The sequence below is a fragment of the Narcine bancroftii genome, chromosome 3 (assembly GCF_036971445.1).
Source record: "Narcine bancroftii isolate sNarBan1 chromosome 3, sNarBan1.hap1, whole genome shotgun sequence".
NCBI classification, from domain to species: domain Eukaryota; kingdom Metazoa; phylum Chordata; class Chondrichthyes; order Torpediniformes; family Narcinidae; genus Narcine; species Narcine bancroftii.
In genome coordinates, this window is record NC_091471.1 from 303,624,221 (window position 1) to 303,644,006 (window position 19,786).

General features: G+C 41.7%; 1 long non-coding RNA gene across 1 annotated transcript in view; it reads right to left on the reverse strand.

Moving 5' to 3' along the window:
• The window catches only part of LOC138756542 (uncharacterized), a 34,889-nt gene extending 33,609 nt beyond the window's left edge, over positions 1-1,280 (reverse strand). The window contains exon 1 of the long non-coding RNA XR_011353143.1: positions 1,153-1,280. This is a non-coding gene — a long non-coding RNA (uncharacterized lncRNA). The remainder of the gene's footprint in view (positions 1-1,152) is intronic.
• Positions 1,281-19,786: the final 18,506 nt, after the last annotated feature.

Genomic DNA, 19,786 nt, shown 5'->3' on the forward strand with positions numbered 1-19,786 from the left:
GGATGCAAGGGGGTGCTGAGGGTGCTGGAGGTTCGGATCTTGGAGCTCCGATTGCCAATGGTTTGGACTGGACTCTCTGTGGCTGTGGGGGCTGCGAAAGGGCTGGAGATGAGTCTATGGACCCTCGGTAACTCTGGGGGACTCTCTATTTTCCTTCTCTCTCTCTCTCTCTCTCTCTCTCTCTCTCTCTCTCTCTCTCTCTGTAAGTCTGACTGAAAGAGGTGCATAGGCAATTCCTGCCAGTGGAGAATCTGTCTGCCTTGCAAAAAGCGATCTCATATAATATGACACTGTTTTATTTCTATGATAATGAATTGAATCTTGAATTTATCTTTTTATCTATCTATATATTTACAACTCTTTCTCTCTTATGTGTGTGTGTGTGTGTGTGTGTGTGCGTGTGTGTATGCGTGTGTGTGTGCGTGTGTGTGTGCGTGTGTGTGCGTGTGTGTGCATGCGTGTGTGTGCGTGTGTGTGCGTGTGTGTGCGTGTGTGTGTGTGTGTGTGTGTGTGTGTGTGTGTGTATAAATTTATAAATCTTTAGAAAATTGAGTAGGAACTGGCCAATCAGGTCTCTCTTGCCTCCTCTGCAATCAGTAAGATCCTGGTTGACCTAAACTTTGCTTGAGCTCCACTTTCCCTGCAACAACACTTTATTTCAGCACAGACCAAATACCTCTTGATCTCAGTTTTGACTAAAGTCAATCATTCATTCTTCACAGCACTCTGTGGCACAGAATACCAAAAATTTGCAATTCATCCTCATCCTCATTCTTAAATGAGTAACCCCCTTATTCTGAAACAACGCCACCTACTTCTAGATTGCTGCACACCATCTATACCAGGGGTGTCAAACTCAAATTCACCGAGGGCCAAAATTAAAAACTTGGACTAAGTCGAGGGCCGAACTAAATATTTATTGAAAATTTTCAACAACATCTGCATGTTTTCTCTTCTTTCAACATAGGTAATGTTAAAATTTTTCTTATTAAAATAAATGTTTAATAATAGTTTTGGTTAAACTCTTTCCAGAAGAAGCATTAACAAATGAGAAATAAAATATTCAATAAATAATATTTCTCTATAGCCTTTAAGCTCCTTTTAAATGTATTTTTTTTCACAAGCCAACAAGTCAAAAAAATAACAACTTACTTCAATGACAAACAGGTTTGTCTTTTAAAATGATGAACATATAGTCTGCCTCCCACCTGTCTTGAAAGGTCCTGTTTTCTGTCTTTCGTTTGGCCATTTTTTGTAAGGGGTTTATTACATGTGAGTTAGGTGACAGGTCGCAGATACTAATGAAAGTAAAGAGAGGAGGTGGGGGTGATTAGTGGGCTGACGCCAACACGTTTGCAAAGCATTCTGGGATTTGTAGTATTAGCTGTGCATGCGCTATACTGGCGCGGCGGCCAGCGGGCCAGCTCTAATACACATTAGATATGATCTTGCGGGCCAAATATAATTATATCACGGGCCAAATTTGGACCGCGGGCCTGAGTTTGACATATGTGATCTATACTGTCAAATCCCTTCAAAATATTTCATGATCCATTAATATTTGAAACTCCAAAGCCCAGATAGCTTCATGTTTTCTCACAAAGCTCTCTCTTCCTCTCAAAAATTAACTTCTCCATGTGGCTTCCAATGCAAATAGACTCAGTGCTGGACTCTTGTACTTTTTAGTGAGATTTTCCAACTCGAGCTTCTTTGTAAATGATTCATTAAGCATCAGAAATGGAATGGATAAAGAGGAAAAGATGGGGATTCAAAGGAAAAGTAGCTTTTGTGGGACCAGAAACAGAGTTAAAATTTCAGGTTGATAATTTGTCAAGAGTTCATTCATCTGAACTGTTAAATCTCTTTTGCTCTCCAAGAACATTGCCTGACCTGCTGTGTACTTCCAGAATTTCAGATTTTCAACATCTGTAGTACGGCTGTTTGATTCCAGTCACGATGGTTATGGGGTTGGAAGTTGCTCATCAGAACTCCAAAACATCTCCCAGAACAAATTCCTCAGCCCACCATCCTCTGCCGCTCCATCACTGACTGAACTTCCTGCCAACATATGACCAGCTGCTGTTTAATGCTGCTATTTGAATAGATGAACCAGACCTACAAGAGCATCAGGGAGGCTTTAACAGCTTCTGCATAATGTCCACATGTAGTGTGGATTGTGGCGGGCCACGTGACCTCCCTGTCTGAAACCTAGTCGGAAGTTATATCACCTGCCAATCAAGGTTGGAATCTGCCCATCTATTAGTGCACACCTGACCACTGGCCCCTTTAATCACCTAGTGATTACCTGGGCCAGACCCTCCCGCTTACTGTGCTGTAAAGCCCACCACCTACAGTAGTACTCTCACTTTGCTCTTCGATCCTGAGGCAAATCCTGCTCCACTCCAGGTCACGAACTGTGGACGATGCTGAAGGAGTCATTGGTAAGGTGTGCACTACACAGGGATCGGGGGTGTTAGATAGCACTGGAGTCATGCTCATGTTAGACAAGGAATGGCTGGTAGCATATTGTAAATCCTTGGTTGTCATAAGTCTTTACAGTTGCTAGTATCGGTAGTGTTAAGTCCAATGTGACTGGTTATACTGAGTTGTGTGATTGAGAGTACGAGTGTGTGTTACCTCTGTTGCAACCCCCTGACGTGTGTTCAGCCTGAGTCCAGACCCGTTGCTCTTTGAACTTACTGAACGTCTCCCTTCCTACACCACACCATGGAATAAGGTAGAGTTGCAGAGGTGTATTTGAGTGCTTGTCTCTGATTTGTTAACCACTGGTCCGCTGTGGCTATAATGTGCACCATTGCTGACATTCAATGCAGCCACTCACTAGGCGTACTTTACCTCCTGTATGACCTGTGCCACTGAGAGAGACTAGCACATCTCTCCCCAAGTCAGCACCATTCTTGACTGAGGTTTACAGTATGTTGCCATTCAGCATTAAACAAACATATTAATTTGCTTTCTTAGAATTATCCAAATAACCCTTCTGCGAACATCAAAACTTTAAGGATCTCTGACAGAGAGTTGAAACATTAATACCACCACATTCTCAAGAACTTAGACAAGAAGGAATTACTTTAGACTTCCTGGCATTGCTCATAGCTGAACAATATATAACAAGGAAAGACCTCACACCTGTCAAAATAGGATAATATAAAATTGATAAAGCTTTTGGCTGATAACAATTTCTGGGGTTGTGGATCTTGTCGCTCAATAATATCTAAGATAAAGGTATCTGAATTGCGAAGAATGACAAAATAAACTTGAGGAGACTTGGCCGCAGGAATGGGAGACCTTCCCAATCAAGTAAACTAAATAAATTAATTTTGCTTTTCAAGGGAACAGAGTATTGAAACTAAAGGTTCTCCCATTCATTGAATGCAACCTGATGGAAGACTCATTAATATTGGTTGTTGAATGGATTTGATTGACTGATGGGATTCAAGTGGGTCATCATCAATTAAAATTACAGTTTAAAATTCAGCAATTTTTGCATTTTGATCACTTCCTGGGTTAGCCTGGTGTGTGGATGAGTGGGCATTGTGGAGGCCTTTGCTTTTTGAAATGGAATAGCGTTACTTGACTTGCGATTGGATAAACTACAACATTTATTGTTCATAGAGACAATGTAAAGATGTTTCAAAGGATGGGAGATGAATACCAATTAGGGGATATGAGAAAAGGAGATCTGAGAGGAATACACAGCATAAGTCGACGTCTTGTTATTGGAACTGAATGGAATTATCCATTTCCCGTGGGATGTCTGTGACATCAATAAAATGCAACCAGCCTCCCTGCAATCGCTGTGATTTTTGCTCAGCTCATCCAATCATTCCTAAAAGAGCAAGCTGCTTTTTTTTCTATATACTTTAAATGATGAGTGACATGATTTTTGAACACTGGAATGTTTAAGTGACAAGACAAAGGAGCACAATGTAATGCTCCTAAGCCTCTTTATTCTTGCAATGAGTTGCCCAAGGGGTTCTGAATCAAACAAAGTAACAGGAGCTGCGCATTAGCTGACATCCTCACAGATTAGGAGCATGACAGGCAAAAGGAACATCTTACTGACTTGTCCCGGAGAATAGTTGATAAACGTGAGAAGCCCCAGGCCTTTGGCTCATTTACACCACGCCCTTATTACTCACTAAACAGCTGTTTGCGGGTCTTATTCATGTGTGCCTCATAAAATATTTTTGTCTGTGTCACTCCTGAACATTGGCAATAAAAACATTATTTTACAGGGTCCATTGGCAACATCTGATATTCACTGTATTCCCTCTGATGTCCACCCACATTGGTGATCAAAGGCCAAAGTAAGGGAATTTTCCAAAAGCATAAGAGCATTGGACATAGAGCAAGAGTAGGTCCATCAATCCTTCTCTGCCGTGACTGTGGACTCAACTCCACTTACCCACCTGTTCCCCATCGCCCGTAACTCCCCTATTCTTCAAAAATCATTCTATGTTCTAAATACATTGAAATAGGCAATCTCTGCAGGCAATACCATAGATTCAGTACTCTCTGGGAGAAGTAGTTCTTCCTCATCTCAATTGCAATAATATGTCCAGGTTCTAGTAGCGTCTGCCAGAGGAAACAACATTCTTGGTGCTATCTTCATGAGGCGGAGATCAGTTTGAACAGCCGCGGCATAGAGCAGGAGTCAACTCTTGAGTCCAGGTGAAGTCTCTTCACTGTCTGTGTCCTTCTACACTTACTGAGTTCCTCCAGAGTTTGCTTTCTTTGCTTCAGGAATCAACTCTGTAAGTAGATAGGGTGATGAATGCTTACTTTCATCGAGTACAAAGGTAAAGAAGTCATGTGGTCGATGTCGAATACCTGTTAGGCCACACTTTGAATACTGCACCATTACATGAAGGAATGGGAGCTTTGGAAAGGGTACAAAAGAGATTTACCAAGATTTTGTTCTAGCATGAAGTTGGAAAAACTTGAGTTATTTTCTCTGGAGCGTAAGAGTTTATAAAATCATGAGAGACATTGATAGAAACTGGACTCTCTGGATGTTTCCCCAGATAAAATCATTATGCACAAGAGGACACACATTTAAGGACACTGTCTTACTTTTTGTGTACCATTAATTATTTTTTATTTTATAGTAATGTTGTAAGATGGTTATAATATGAACATTTGCACTTTGATGTTGCCACAAAACACCAAATCTCATGACTTATGACAATAAATCCTGATTCTGATTCTGAATGTGAAGGGGTCTACCAAGTGAAAGCAATAGAGTTTTAGTTTGATTTAAGCATTATGTTTAGCACACAGATAGGGGCTGAAGGGCCTGTTCCTGTGCTATACTGTTCTGTGCTCTGTGATGAAGGCAACATCTGGAAATGGCCACCCAACTAAGTGCTCCTAGGACTGCTGAAGGATCCTGCAATTGACGCAGGATCTCTTTCCACAGATGATTTATTTTCTCTTTCTGGAGTTGCCCATTCCCTTCTTAATGACATCAAACTTTTAAGAGAAACCTTCTGTGGGACAGACCCAGATATATCTTGAAATCACACCATTTCTTTCAGTTTGTGAAAGATACCACAGAAGTGCAAATATCATGCACTTACATCCATTTAATTTTTAATTTAATTTAGACAGCACGGTAACAGGCCCTTTTGGCCCACGAGCCGCCCAATCATGATGGACCTATACCCCCGGAGGAAACCGGAGCACCTGGTGAAAACCTGCGCAGACACGGGGAGACCGTACATATCCTTACAGGTAGCGCTGATTTGAACCCCGGTCCTGACCACTAGTACTGTAACAGCATTGCGCTAACTGCCACGTTCACTGTGCCCCCCCCACCCCCACCACGTCTCAGTGTATTTGAATTGGTTAATTGTAGACAATCCCAATGAGTATTTTCTTTTGCTGACAGAATCTGCCAGGTATAACTTGCATGTCAAATCCCTACGTAAACAAATTAAATCTCGAGGTATTTAGGATTGCTTAGGCTGCAATCCCATCAAAGCTAAAAAAGTATGTGGCAATGGGCTCTCAATAAGCAGATCAGCATCAATCAATGGCAAAAAACGTATTTCCATTATGTTCTGGGCCACAACCTGGAATTACTGATGTAAGCACAGAGAGTTTTAGTGGGGTTTAATCCACAAAAGTTCCGGAGTAACTTAGCAGGTCCCGTGCTGTCCAAAGATATAATCAACATTTTGGGCTTGAGCCCTTCCAAAGTGTCTACACACTTTCTTGTTTCACCACAGTTTTCCGGGTGCTGATGGTCTGAATGATTAAACCTGTTTTGGTGTACTTTAATTTTGTTTTAAGGGTGCAAATTAATGTAGCACCACACCGCACCTGATCAAAGTTCCAGAGTGAATTCAGTGCATCCTCTTTTGCTTCACCCATGACTGGGGAGAGGCAGATTACTTCCTTTCGTGAAGCTTAATGCGCAAGATGCATCGATTGCCTAAAAAAATAAAATGGTTCCTCAGGCAGCATCCCATTGGATTTCCACTTAATCCTTGATCATAAAACTGCACCAGTGTCTCATAATGGTAAAGAGTTGTAGTATATCACCCACACTTGTCATAAATGAAAACAAAGAACGGAAGTGCTATGTGTGAAAACTAATACTATATTTGTAATTACCACAATAAACACCATTACTGCAATAATTCATTAGTATTTTATCAGTGGAAGGCAAAGGTGGAGAAGAACTTCTAACCGGTTAATATTGTGTGGCAAAGTATTGTCAGCTCACATCATATGAGTGAAGATGTCAGACTGTCACAGTTGAGCCTCCACCTAACACGCCCACCAAGTGTGTTTAATGAGCCAATGGACTGAAGGGCCATAATAATGGATCTGGATGAGAAAGGTCTATGGTCCCTCCCCAAGTTCACCCATCCAGAAATTGAGCACCACCTGAGAACAACTTCCAGCTGCTTCCCAAATAAATCTTATTACTGGCTCAGATGTCTCCTCCATATGTGGAATATTTATTGCAATACATTTTGAGGTGGTGCCTTTTGTGTAAAGCAGGTGACAGGAAATCCACAGTCTCATTTTACAACTTTCCAGATTGTTCCTTCCATCAATTACAGCAGAAGGGGGAAAAAAAAGTCACGAAGGTAAGACCACACTTGGAGTGCTGGTTGCTGTTCTGTTGACCTTACCTTAGAAGGATGTGATCATACTGGAGGGAGGGCAGAGGGGATTTATTTTAGACATGCAGCATGGTAACAGGCCTTTTAGGCCCACTAGCCTATGCCACCCAGTTACATGCAATTTACCTACAACCCCCGTCTGTTTTGAATGGTGGGAGGAAACCGAAACATCCAGAGGAATCCCATGCAGACATGGGGAGAACATATAAGAGGAATCCCTCTGGATATAAAATCCTTACAAAACCCTAGCCCGACCGCTGATGCTGTGAAGGCACTGGGCTCATCGCTACGCTAACCGTGTGGGACTTGATCACTTTAGTTTTGGGAGGAGATGGGACAGGCGACGATTGCTTTCCCAGATGAAAGGAGGATGATCTGATGGATGCCAACTATAAGTGGCCCGTCAGCGTTAGATTTTCAACTTAGAATCAACATTGCATCAATTGCCATTTCTGCAAGAGATTTTGGGATATTTACCACACTATTTAGATTCATGTGTAAAAATCCTTTACTCTTAATGAAATAGCCGAAGGTGAGGTGCCCAGATAATTTATATAGTGGTAGCATAACTTCCATTCTGACTGAACCCCAGAAGTAGAAATGATGATAGTTCCATTGCAAGAAATTGGAAGCAAACTTCCTTCTAATTCTCAGCTCCAGAGCTTTAGAGCCCTCTTCTGTCTGCATTTTAATCTGACTGAAATGAATGACTCGACTTGCCAACCCTCCTATTGAACAACACGAGTACAAAGTCTCGACTCCATCTGGAACCATTCCTATTGTACGGTGGTGTCAGAAACATGTAGTAATTCACTGAGTAAGCAATGCAAGAATCCTCGAGTGGATGTTGCTTAATTGTGTGAAACATAGGGAGTTTCTCAAAGGTTTTAAACCATTGTATGAACAAATCGTACTTTATGGATTTCCATATTTTATATCAATTCCATCTTCTGCTAATTTCAGTCTGATATAAAATAAAACAGAAAAGATTGGAAACATTCAGCTGGTCAGACAGAATCTGTGGAAAGAGAAAAAGAGTTAATATTTCAGGAAGGAGATCATTCAAAAGATCCTTGCAATATATATCCCTCTGTGTTGGGAAAGCATAATCTGTCCTTGAAATAAATAACTCTTGGCATAAGTAGACAACTTCAAGGGCATACATTTAAAAACAATATTATGCTGAGGTTGAATACATCTTACTTCTCTCCTTCCTTTTGCTGAAATCAACTATTCAGGATTGTGTATTGGTTCCCCAGAGGCAGGCGCAGAACCAATGTTCTCTGCTTGCTGAGGGCATTGCATTATGTCAGCCCCTCTACTTCCTCAGAGGTTTGCAGAGGCAGAAACCCGGGCAAGTTTCTACAGAGGTGTGGTAGAAAGTGTGCTGACTGGCTGCATCACGGTCTGGTATGGAAACACCAATACCTCTGATTGTAAATCCCTCCAAAAGGTAGTGGACACAGCCCGGGACATCACAGGCAAAACCCTCCCCACTATTCAGCATCTCTGCAAGGAGCACTGCTGTCAGAGAGCAGCCAGAATCATCAAGGATCCACATCACCCAGCACACGCTCTTCTCACTGCTGTCATCAGGAAAGAGGTGCAGGTGCCACAAGACTCACACCACCAGGTTCAGGAACAGCTACTACCCCTTCACCATCAGACTCCTCAACAACAGATTCAATCAGAGACTCATTTCAGAACTCTTGCACTTTATTGATTTTCTTTTTGTTCCCTCTGTATTGCACAGTTTGGTTTCAGTTCTTTGTCCATTTACATTTTTGATGCTGTGCACAGTTTATCTTTTGCACTACCAATTAGTGGTGATTCTGCCGCTTCTGCAGGAAGTAATGTGATGTGATGTCATGTATGTACTCTGACAATAAATTTGAAATCTAATCCAGACCTGATTTGATGTCCAAGCATGAATTTCCCATGAGACACCACTGGATGGTGAGTTAAATAGAGTTATTAAGGATTGCTCCCCACTGCAACTCAGTTTTACCTGGGTCAATGACAGAGATTAGGATATTGCCATCCTATTACAGAGGGGATTGAACATTGATTCTTCAAGGCTTCTCACTGGTTGAAGGATTTATATTTTGATATTCATCAGCATTTAATAAAATTGCTTTTTTTAAAATGAATTCACAAAACATAGGGTGAAACCAATTTTTACTTTCTTTAACTTTGGAACTAACGGATTGGTCAACCATATTTGGAGAACAATGAAGATTCAACCTGGAATCGGAGCAGATAATAAGGAAAACAGCTTTCTTTATGAAAGGGTATTTGTGAACCAGAAGTGCTTTTTAAATCAAAATTCAGCAGTTTCACGATCATCATTTCTTCCAAATGTATTCAATTAGTTGAATTCAATTCTTCAGTTGCTGCATGGTCTCATATTTCCAGACCATTATTGTAAATCTCTGGTTTACCAATCCAATTTCATGCCACAACATTACGACCTGATCACATGTGAATTGCCACCAGGCAATTTTCAATCAGTAACTTTCTTCAGGTTAAGTAGGGTGAGGAGGTTAGAAATAAAACTCAGGTAATGCAGAGGAAGGAATAGATGGTTCTGTTCCAATATCTTCCTTACTTACCTTTTCTTACTTGCCCCTTGCTGAATTAGCTGTTCATGTTTAAATTTCTCCCGTGATCTGGACTCTGTCAGGTCTGAAGCCTTTGTCAAGACTGAAGTAGAGTCAGAGAAATGACATGTATAAAGGGGGAGAAAGCTCTGGGAGGGGCCCACGTGAGGAAGCACAGGGAGGAAGGTATGGGAGGAGCAGAGAAAGGTAGCTGGGAAACAGTGGGATCAGATGAGGTGGGCGGTTACCTAAAAATAGAGCAATCAATGCTGTTAGGTTGGAAGTTGGAAGCTGCCCAGGAAAAATACAATGTTTTGTTTCTTGTTTATGCTCTGACAATGGATGAGGCCAAGAACAGACATGTAACTGCAGGAACGGGTAGAGTTAAAATGGTTGGTGTCAGAAAGCTCACAAACTGAGCAAAGGTGTGGGTTACAGTTACACAAACACCTGCCCTCATCATCTTCACACCAGTGCGCTGGGTGACCTCTGGAACGCATGTTGCTGGTCTGTATTTGGATAAAAGCTGTGATGAGGTCTGGAGTTAAGTGCCCTTCACAAAACATCCTGCTTCGTGAGTAAGTGCTGCTTGGTAGCACTGTTGACAATAGATTCCATTGTTTCTGTTGGTCTTTAAGAGGAGACTGGGTACTAATTTACCAGATGGGATTTATCCAATTTTAGTGACAGGACATACCTTGGCAATACTACATATTGCTGAATAGATGCCACTTTGCACCTGCACTGGATCCAGCTTGGCTTTTGTTTTATTTTTCACACTATGAACCATATTAATCAAAATACACACAAACATTTCCCTCTTGAATATACACAGAGTCATTTTCTCCCCTTTTCCCCCCTCCCTTCCTTCCCTCCTTCCCACCCCCCTCCCTACCCACTAAACGTTCAACATACACAATACAATAAACCCATTAAACAATGTCATCCCACAGTGAAAATAAACAAGAAAATTGTGTCATCTACTGTTACACACTGGGTCAGTTCATTTCGTCTTCTTCTCATTCTGTCATTTTAGGGGATGGAGGTCCGCGGTAGGCCCTCTCTGTTGTGTTCCATGTACGGTTCTCAAATTTGTTCAAATACTATGACATTATTTCTTAAATTATATGTTATTTTTTTTCCAATGGAATACATTTATTCATTTCCATGTACCATTACTGTACTCTCAGGCTCTCTTCTGATTTCCAGGTTGATATTATACATTTTTTTGCTACAGCTAAGGCTATCATAATAAATCTTTTTTGAGCTTCATCCAAATTGAGGCCTAGTTCTTTACTTCTTATATTACTTAGAAGAAAGATCTCTGGATTTTTTGGTATGTTGCTTTTCGTGATTTTATTTAATACCTGATTTAGATCTTCCCAAAACTTTTCCACTTTCTCACATGCCCAAATTGCATGTACTGTTGTTCCCATTTCCTTCTTACAGCGAAAACATCTATCTGATACTGTTGGGTCCCATTTATTTAACTTTTGGGGCGGTGTGTATAGCCTGTGTAATCAATTATATTGTATCATGCGTAACCTCGTGTTTATTGTATTTCTCATAGTTCCGGAGCATAGCTTTTCCCATTTTTCATTCTTTATCTTTATGTTTATCAAGCTTGGCTTGATGTGATGTTAATTGTGAATCAGTTTTACAACGGGAAGGCAGTTTGCTCCCATGGGTTTTGCTGTATTCTGTTCTCTGAATTATTTCTTACTATCACGTGAATTAAATCAAATTGACTCAGGACTGGCTTCCATGATGGAAGATGGTTAGTTGAATCATCCACTTCTGGCTGAACATTTTGTTTGGAACATATTTTTGGCATTAGCATTTACAAGTTGACCTGCTAATTGTAAGTTTGGGGATGTTTTTGGAACCTTCTCCCCCTGTGGGCTGAGTAACTATGTACACCATTCTCACCTAGTTGTCACATGGCTGTATAGCTACAATCTGGCCCTCTGGTTGTTGGATCACAATTGCTGTTTAGTTTGGTCCTGTTTAACAGTTGCACCTTATATCTTAGGTATCCTTGGTGCTGCTCCAGGCTGATTTGCTGATCTAATGGTTGAATGAAAGATGTGATAGATAGTGGTGGGCTATATTTCTACTGGTGCTGCCGTCCCATCCCATAGAAGCCCAGCTCTGAGCTGACAGATCTGATCCTACCTTTGTCGTGCTACAGAACACAATGGAGGGAGATGTCCTCGATGGGAAGCTTGAACTTCTGAGGTGGTGACTGAAACCAATTCTGTCATGAACGGGTTCAAGAAGTAGGACAGTGAACATGAAATCCAGTAAGTTTATCCTCACCATTTTTCACAGACCCAGTCTGGCAGCTGTAACCTTCCAGCATTGACCAGTATGATTTCCCAGGCAGCATTAAGTTTCCTGCTCAGAATAAATTCTGAGCCCTTACCTCTTTTTGGTTCTCTTTCTGTGTTCACATGAGGATGAATGGTAATCATGTTTGTCTGATCCCATGAGGCTTCATTGTCTGGAATCAATGTTGAGTAATCCCAAGGCCACTCACGTACACCTGCTAAATTATTCCCCCCTGGTCGACCTTTCTTGCAACTGGGAAAACATGCTCACAGAGATAGTGAGAAAGGAATCTGGCACATTGACTGAACGAAAAACACAAAGATGCTTGAGGAACTCAGCAGGTTTAGCAATGTCCATAGGAGATAAAGATATATACCTCAGGCCCGAAACATTTGGTAATATATCTTTACCTCCTATGGATGGTGTGAGACCTGCTGAGTTCCTCGGAATTTTTGTGTTTTCACTCTAATCACAGTGTCTGCAGACTTTGATGTGTTCACCTCTTTGACATGATTCTGCAAGGATGGCTGTCAGATTGGTGTTTGATTGACTACGTAACAGCCCTCCCATTTTTGATACTAATCCCTCAAATGTTTTCCATCTGGACTTTGCAAGGCGACTGAGAAGGGAACAACTTTGTTATCTGAATTCAGTTCCCATTCAGAGTTGGGTGGTCCATAGAACCATACAATGCTACAGCATAGAAAACAGGCCATTTCACCTTTCTTTTTTATGCCGACCATCATATCGCTAGTCCCACTGAACTGCTCCCATTCCATAACCCTCCAGACTTCTCCCATCCATGTATCTATCCAATTTATTCTTAAAACAGAGGATCGAGCCTGCATTCACCACATCAGATGATAGCTCATTCCACACTCCCACCACTCTCTGAGTGAAGCGTTCCACCCAGTGTTCTCCCTGAACCTTTCCCCTTTCAGAGAAAAACTATGACCTCTCGTATTTATCTCCCCCAACCTATGGAAAAAGGCTACTCACATCCACTCTGTCTATACTTCTCATAATCTTGTAAACCTCTATCAAATCTACCCTCATTCTTCTTAACTCCAAGGAATAAAGTCCTAACCTGCTTAATCTTTCCTTGTAACTCAACTCCTGAAGACCCGGCAACATCCTACATTCTTTCAATCTGATTGATATCCTTCTTGTAGTTAAGCACCCTAAACTGCACACGATATTCCAAATTTGGCCTCACCCATGTCTTAAACAACTTCAACATCACATTACAACTCCTATACTCAATACTTTGATTTATAAAGTCTATGATGCCAAAAGCATTTTTACATCTCTGACCACCTGCAACACTACCTTCAGGGAACAATATATCGGTATTCTCAAATCTCTCTGTTCCTCGCAGTCCTCAGTCCCTTACCATTTACTGTGTATGTCCTACCTTGGTTTGCCCTTGCAAAATGCATCACCTCACATTAAACTCCATCTGCTATTTTTTTGGCCCATTCTCCCAGTTGGTCTGTATCCCTCTGTAAGCTTTGAAAGCCTTCCTCACTGTCCACAATGCCTCCTTTCTTTGTATAAACTTGCTGATCTAATTTACCAGATTATCTTCCAGATCATATAAATATATATATGTGTGTGTGTGTATATATATATATATATATATATATATTGATTGATTGATTGATTGATTGATCTGAGGCACCTGCAAGCTCACACCAAAACACAAGAGCAACTTGTCCGTGAACTACTCTTTGCAGACGATGCCGCTTTAGTTGCCCATTCAGAGCCAGCTCTCCAGCGCATTATGTCCTGTTTTGCAGAAACTGCCAAAATGTTTGGCCTGGAAGTCAGCCTGAAGAAAACTGAGGTCCTCCATCAGCCAGCTCCCCACCATGACCACCAGCCCCGCCCCCCACATCTCCATCGGGCACACTGAACTCAAAACGGTCAACCAGTTTACCTACCTCGGCTGCACCATTTCATCTGATGCAAGGATCGACAAAGAGATAGACAACAGACTCGCCAAGGCAAATAGTGCCTTTGGAAGACTACACAAAAGAGTCTGGAAAAGCAACCACCTGAAGAAACACACAAAGATCAGCGTGTACAGAGCCGTTGTCCCGTTGTCATACCCACGCTCCTATTCGGCTCCGAATCATGGGTCCTCTACCGGCATCACCTACGGCTCCTAGAACGCTTCCATCAGCGCTGTCTCCGCTCCATCCTCAACATTCATTGGAATGACTTCATCACCAACATCGAAGTATTCGAGCAGGCAGAGTCCCCAAGCATCGAATCCATGCTGCTGAAGACCCAACTGCGCTGGGTGGGTGACATCTCCAGAATGGAGGACCATCACCTTCCCAAGATCGAGTTCTATGGTGAGCTCACTGGCCACCGAGACAGAGGTGCACCAAAGAAGAGGTACAAGGACTGCTTAAAGAAATCTCTTGGTGCCTGCCACATTGACCACCGCCAGTGGGCCGATATCGCCTCCAACTGTGCATCTTGGCGCCTCACAGTTCGGCGGGCAGCAACCTCCTTTGAAGAAAACCGCAGAGCCCACCTCACTGACAAAAGACAAAGGAGGAAAAACCCAACACTCAAACCCAACCAACCAATTTTCCCTTGCAACCGCTGCAACCGTGTCTGCCTGTCCCGCATCGGACTTGTCAGTCACCAACGAGCCTGCAGCAGACGTGGACATACCCCTCCATAAATCTTCGTCCGCGAAGCCAAGCCAAAGAAAGATATATATATATGCAACAAACAACAATGGCCCCAATGCAGATCCCTGAGGCACACCACTAGTCACAGGCCTCCAGTCTGAAAAGCAACCATCCACTACCACACAGCCAGCTAATTATGAATTCAGTTTACAACCACTCCATGGATACCTAGTGTTATAATCTTCTGAATTAACCTCCCTTGTGGGACCTTGTCAAGGGCTTTACTAAAGTCCATATAGACAACATCCACACCTTTCCTTCATCTACCTTCTTGGTAACCTCCTCGAAAAACTCTACAAGATCCGTTAAACAAGACCCAGCATGCTGGCTCTCCTTAATCAGCACATGACTGCCCAAATACCTATGTATCTTGTCTTTCAGAACTCCTTCTAATAATTTACCAACTACTGATGGCAGACTCATGAGTCTATAATTACCTGGCTTATTTTTGGAGCCTTTTTCAAACAATGGGTGAACATGAGCTACCCTTCAATCCTCTGGCACCTCACCTGCGGCTAAGGACATTTTGAATATATCAGCCAGGGCCCCTGAAATTTCAGAAGAATTTGGACAGGTACATGGATGGGAAAAGTATGGAGGGCTATTGATTGGATGCAGTTCATGTGAGACTAGGCAAAAAATGGTTTAGCACAGACTAGAAGGGCCAAAGGAGCCTGTGTGCTGTAATGTTCTATGGTTCTATGGAAAAGGGATGGGAAACCAACTCCCATGTCTCCATTTATACCAGAAGTAGTTTGATGTTTACAGCCATTTTCATATTCATACACTTCAGGTATATGAATTCCCTCAAATTTCAGAACCATTCTCTGCCTACACTGAATAAATCATTCTTTGCTTGAAGGATGTCAGGAAGGAATGCGCAGAAAAATATTAGAAGTATAAATTACATCACACAATGTGTTGCATTCTCATGACTGGTTTAATGGGGATAATGTATGCCTTTTAAAAAATGCCAGTTCTTGTTTGAATGAGACAATCTCATTATATCTAACTGAGAGTCAGGAATTACTATGTTAGTACAGGGACAGGAACTGATCAAGCCTCTGAAACAATGAAATAAGGTGGCGCTTGTGCTCCTCTTCATCCACACTTGCGACCAGAATATCGTCCATGTAAACAAACACAAAATCGAGGCCAGTGAGTCCATAAACTGCTGGAATGTCTGAGCTGCATTCTGTTGACCAAATGGAATTCGCAGAAACTCAAACGTGCCAAGAAAGGTCTTTACTGCCATCTTAGCAATATCACAAGGCTGTGTGTTCATATCACGTTGGGGTCACCACTTGTATTGGCACTAATTTACCACACCTTACAAACAAATAAAGAATAAATCGTTTCTTTCAGCACACCTTGAAGTTGACTTTCTTTTTTTTATCATTCACTAGACTCAACATTGCATTCTTCAACTCCCCAAACACCACCCAACTAAACTCCTCTGATCTTCTCATTGACTCACCACCACATGGATGATCCTGACAACATCTTCCAGCTACTCCCATCAGAAGAGGGATGCAGTGTTAGAGCCAGGCAGCAGGCTGAGGAGTAGCTTCTTCCCAAGGGCAGTGAGACGGGTGAATGACTGTTCAACTGCTCTCCGAGACCCCACTATTTGTTAATAATATTTATTTTAATATATGTAAATAGGTTCTGTGCATATCTATTAATTGCCTGGATGTGTGTTTTGTCTGTATCTATATTTGCACTGTTTTACACCATGAACCAGAGAATGCTGTTTCATCAGGTACAATTAGATGATTTATAAACTTGAACTTGGACTTGAAATCTAATGATGGTTCCTGAACAGTGGGACAACGCTCCTATGTCATGTGCCCTCATGGCAGAGGAAGACATTGGTATATGTACCAAATGTTGCAGCAATTCCAACTACTGGGATGTTATCTTCAAGCAAAGTTAACAATGAAAAGAAGTGAGATATATAGATTTAAAACTTTATATTCAGAGATGCTTCTCGTCTGCTGTGGTAAATCTTTTGCAGATCATTCAGTCCATGATGTCTGAGGTATTTAAATTTCCTCAAAATTGCCTTCAAAACTCTATATAAACCAACGTCTTCCTTTTATTTCATGGTCACACACATTGAATGTGCAATTGATGAAACAATACTTGCCTTAATATAACAGCAAACTGCTGGAAATAAAGAAAGACAAATGAATGCATCTGTTAAAGATCAGATGTGGGAGATTAACCCATCTGAGATCCTGGCTGTTGGGCTGTGAAATGTGATAATTTGTTGGGTACAGCAAGTTGCAACTTGCCTGGTAGTCTCCACAATGTTCACATAACTCATGCCATCTGCATAATTAGGAAGGGGTGCAGTGCATGTCACACTTGCTAATGGTGAATGTATGCAGTGGTGATGCCAAAACTTGGCCTTATTCTTTGCTGGTCACTGAAGTGATTACAATGAGTCGGCAGCATAGAATTTGTCTGAGGGAGATGATTAGTGAAAAGAGAGCACAGAGAAGATTTAGAGTTGGACAGGATTGAGTGGAGGTTAAGAGGGGGAGGTTGTCAAGAGGACAAGTGGGGAGGAAGAGGTGAGGTTGGGGGAAAGGGAGGGAAGGAATGAAGGAGCGGGAAGTTGGAAAGAAAATGGAGAGAAGGAAAAATGGAAGAAAGAATGATTAGAACGGGAAAGAGAAGGAGAAAGTTGGGGGAATGAAAATGGATGGCAAACATAGTCATGCAGAGAAGCTGAAGTGCCAAGAGAACCTGGTCCAGCTTCTGTTTCTAGCCATCTCTTTTAGTCCCTTGAGTGTCAAAATGACTCTTACATGAATTTATTGATAATAGAATCAGTGGCCTTGAAGGTTGTATATCTTACCCTGGAGCTAGTTTTAGCAATTTAGAGAGTCAAATATTTTCTTCTCAGAATGTTAAATAGTTGGAACCTGTTGTTCCCCGATTAACAGTTCTTATTTTGTCATACCCCACTCCCACATTAGAAGCTGAAAGATTCTTGAAGCAGGCATGTAAGTAAAATATTAACAAGAATCTGGGCTGCAGTTTTAATGGCGTAATACACTTCCTTTCAGAACTCGATATGTGAAAGGAATATACAAGCAATTTTGTAAAGGCTCTCAGGCAACTGAAGATGTATTGGTGACAGAAGGCAAGAAATAAAAAGGATTTAGTTGGGGCTCAGTTCATGACACAGAACAGGTAAGAAGTCTGAGATTGAATCTTGAATTCTGCCACAATGAAGTCAAGAGGTTTAATGTAAAGCTTTAATCTATCTCTCAAGAGCTTCATGTACGGCACTCATGAGAAGCTTTGATCATGCAGGAAGATCATTGAGATGATCGGGACTAACAAAATGAATAGAGGCTAAATGTGGCAAGTGCTACAAACCTAATATAAAATCAATATTCTTAAACATTCAGCTGGCCAAGCAGAGCCCATTGAGTGAAAAGCGGAGTTAACTGTTCACTTTCTATCAGAACCGGGGAAAATTTGATGTACAACTCTCCTCAGGAAGCGTGAAGGCAGAGTGGGGGAGGGGGGGCGGTGGGGGGTGGGGGGTGAAGGAAGAACTGTGGAGGCACGATGGATCATTGTGTAAGTCAAAAATTGGTAGTAAAATGGACAAGCTATGGAGAGGTGGGGTCTGGAAGAGGTGTAAATGGAAATAACAGAGTCATTTCAGGCAGTGAGTTAATGGGGGAGTTGGCTTTCATTGACAAATGGCAGGGTTGGAGAAAGCAGAAAGTAAAATGGACAACTCTGTACAGGGAGGATGAACCAGAAGTCATAACCAGGAAAGGCTGCGAGGAAAAATGTATTTCTTGTGCAGTAGCAGCTGTAACGTTGGGAGGTCCTGACAAAAGCAGCAGTGAAAGCAGAATATTAAATAGCCTTTTAAAAGAAGGTGATAAATATTTGAAGAACTAAACATAAGGAGGAAATGAAAGGGCAGGAAAACATGAATAGAATTAAATGGCCCTTGTGGAACTGGCCTGGTGTATTAAAATGAGTGCGGATGAGTTCACTTTATCCTTTGAGTTTAGCAGAGGGTGGAATATTGGGAAATAATTATGGAGATATATATGCTTGTTAGGGCAATTAAAGTAGAAGACAAACACTTATGTCCCTATATCACTGCACAAGAATGTCTTAGTTATGTCCTGTTTTAAAATATCAGGATAAATCCAATCATGTTAATTATCTGGTTAGACATCTACATGCTGCCTCAAGAAGGCAGCTAACATCATAAAGGACCCCCTCAACCTGGTCACAACCTCTTCTCACTGCTACCTTCAGGCAGGAAAAACAGACCAGATCCTTTTGGTTCAACAAGTTTTTTCAACATGATCAGGCTCTTATCTTAACACAACTGCAAGACTACCAAAGATCTGTCTGTACCACAAACCCAGCACTACATTTTCAATGTCTATCTATCTATTTATTTATTTATGTTTTCATTATATATTAATATCTATATTTTTCTCTTCTTATGTGTTGTTGTTTGTTTTATGTACCTGGAAAGCTGCAGCAAGGAAGACTTTTAACACATCTCTAAACTGGTATTGGAACTGGGATTTGAGAGGATGCCGAGGGCACGAAGGCTCCCAAAAGACCTTGGAGGTTTGGATCTGAGCTCAGGTTATCGATGGTTTGAATTGAATTGAAGTCTTGTACAGCTGCAGAGCATGAAGAAAAACTGGAGGTGAATCCATGGTGGGGGTGGGGGTGGGGGTCTCTCTTTTGATTCGATTTCTCTGATTGTAATAAGTGTAACGAGAGAAATGCAAATGGTGAATCTTTGCCTTATGGCAGGCTAAAGGCAATCTCCTGCAACCGCTGCAACCGTGTCTGCCTGTCCCGCATTGGACTTGTCAGCCACAAACGAGCCTGCAGTGGACATTTACCCCCTCCATAAATCTTCGTCCACGAAGCCAAGCCAAAGAAGAAGAAGATGACACATTTCTTTTTTATTAGATGACAA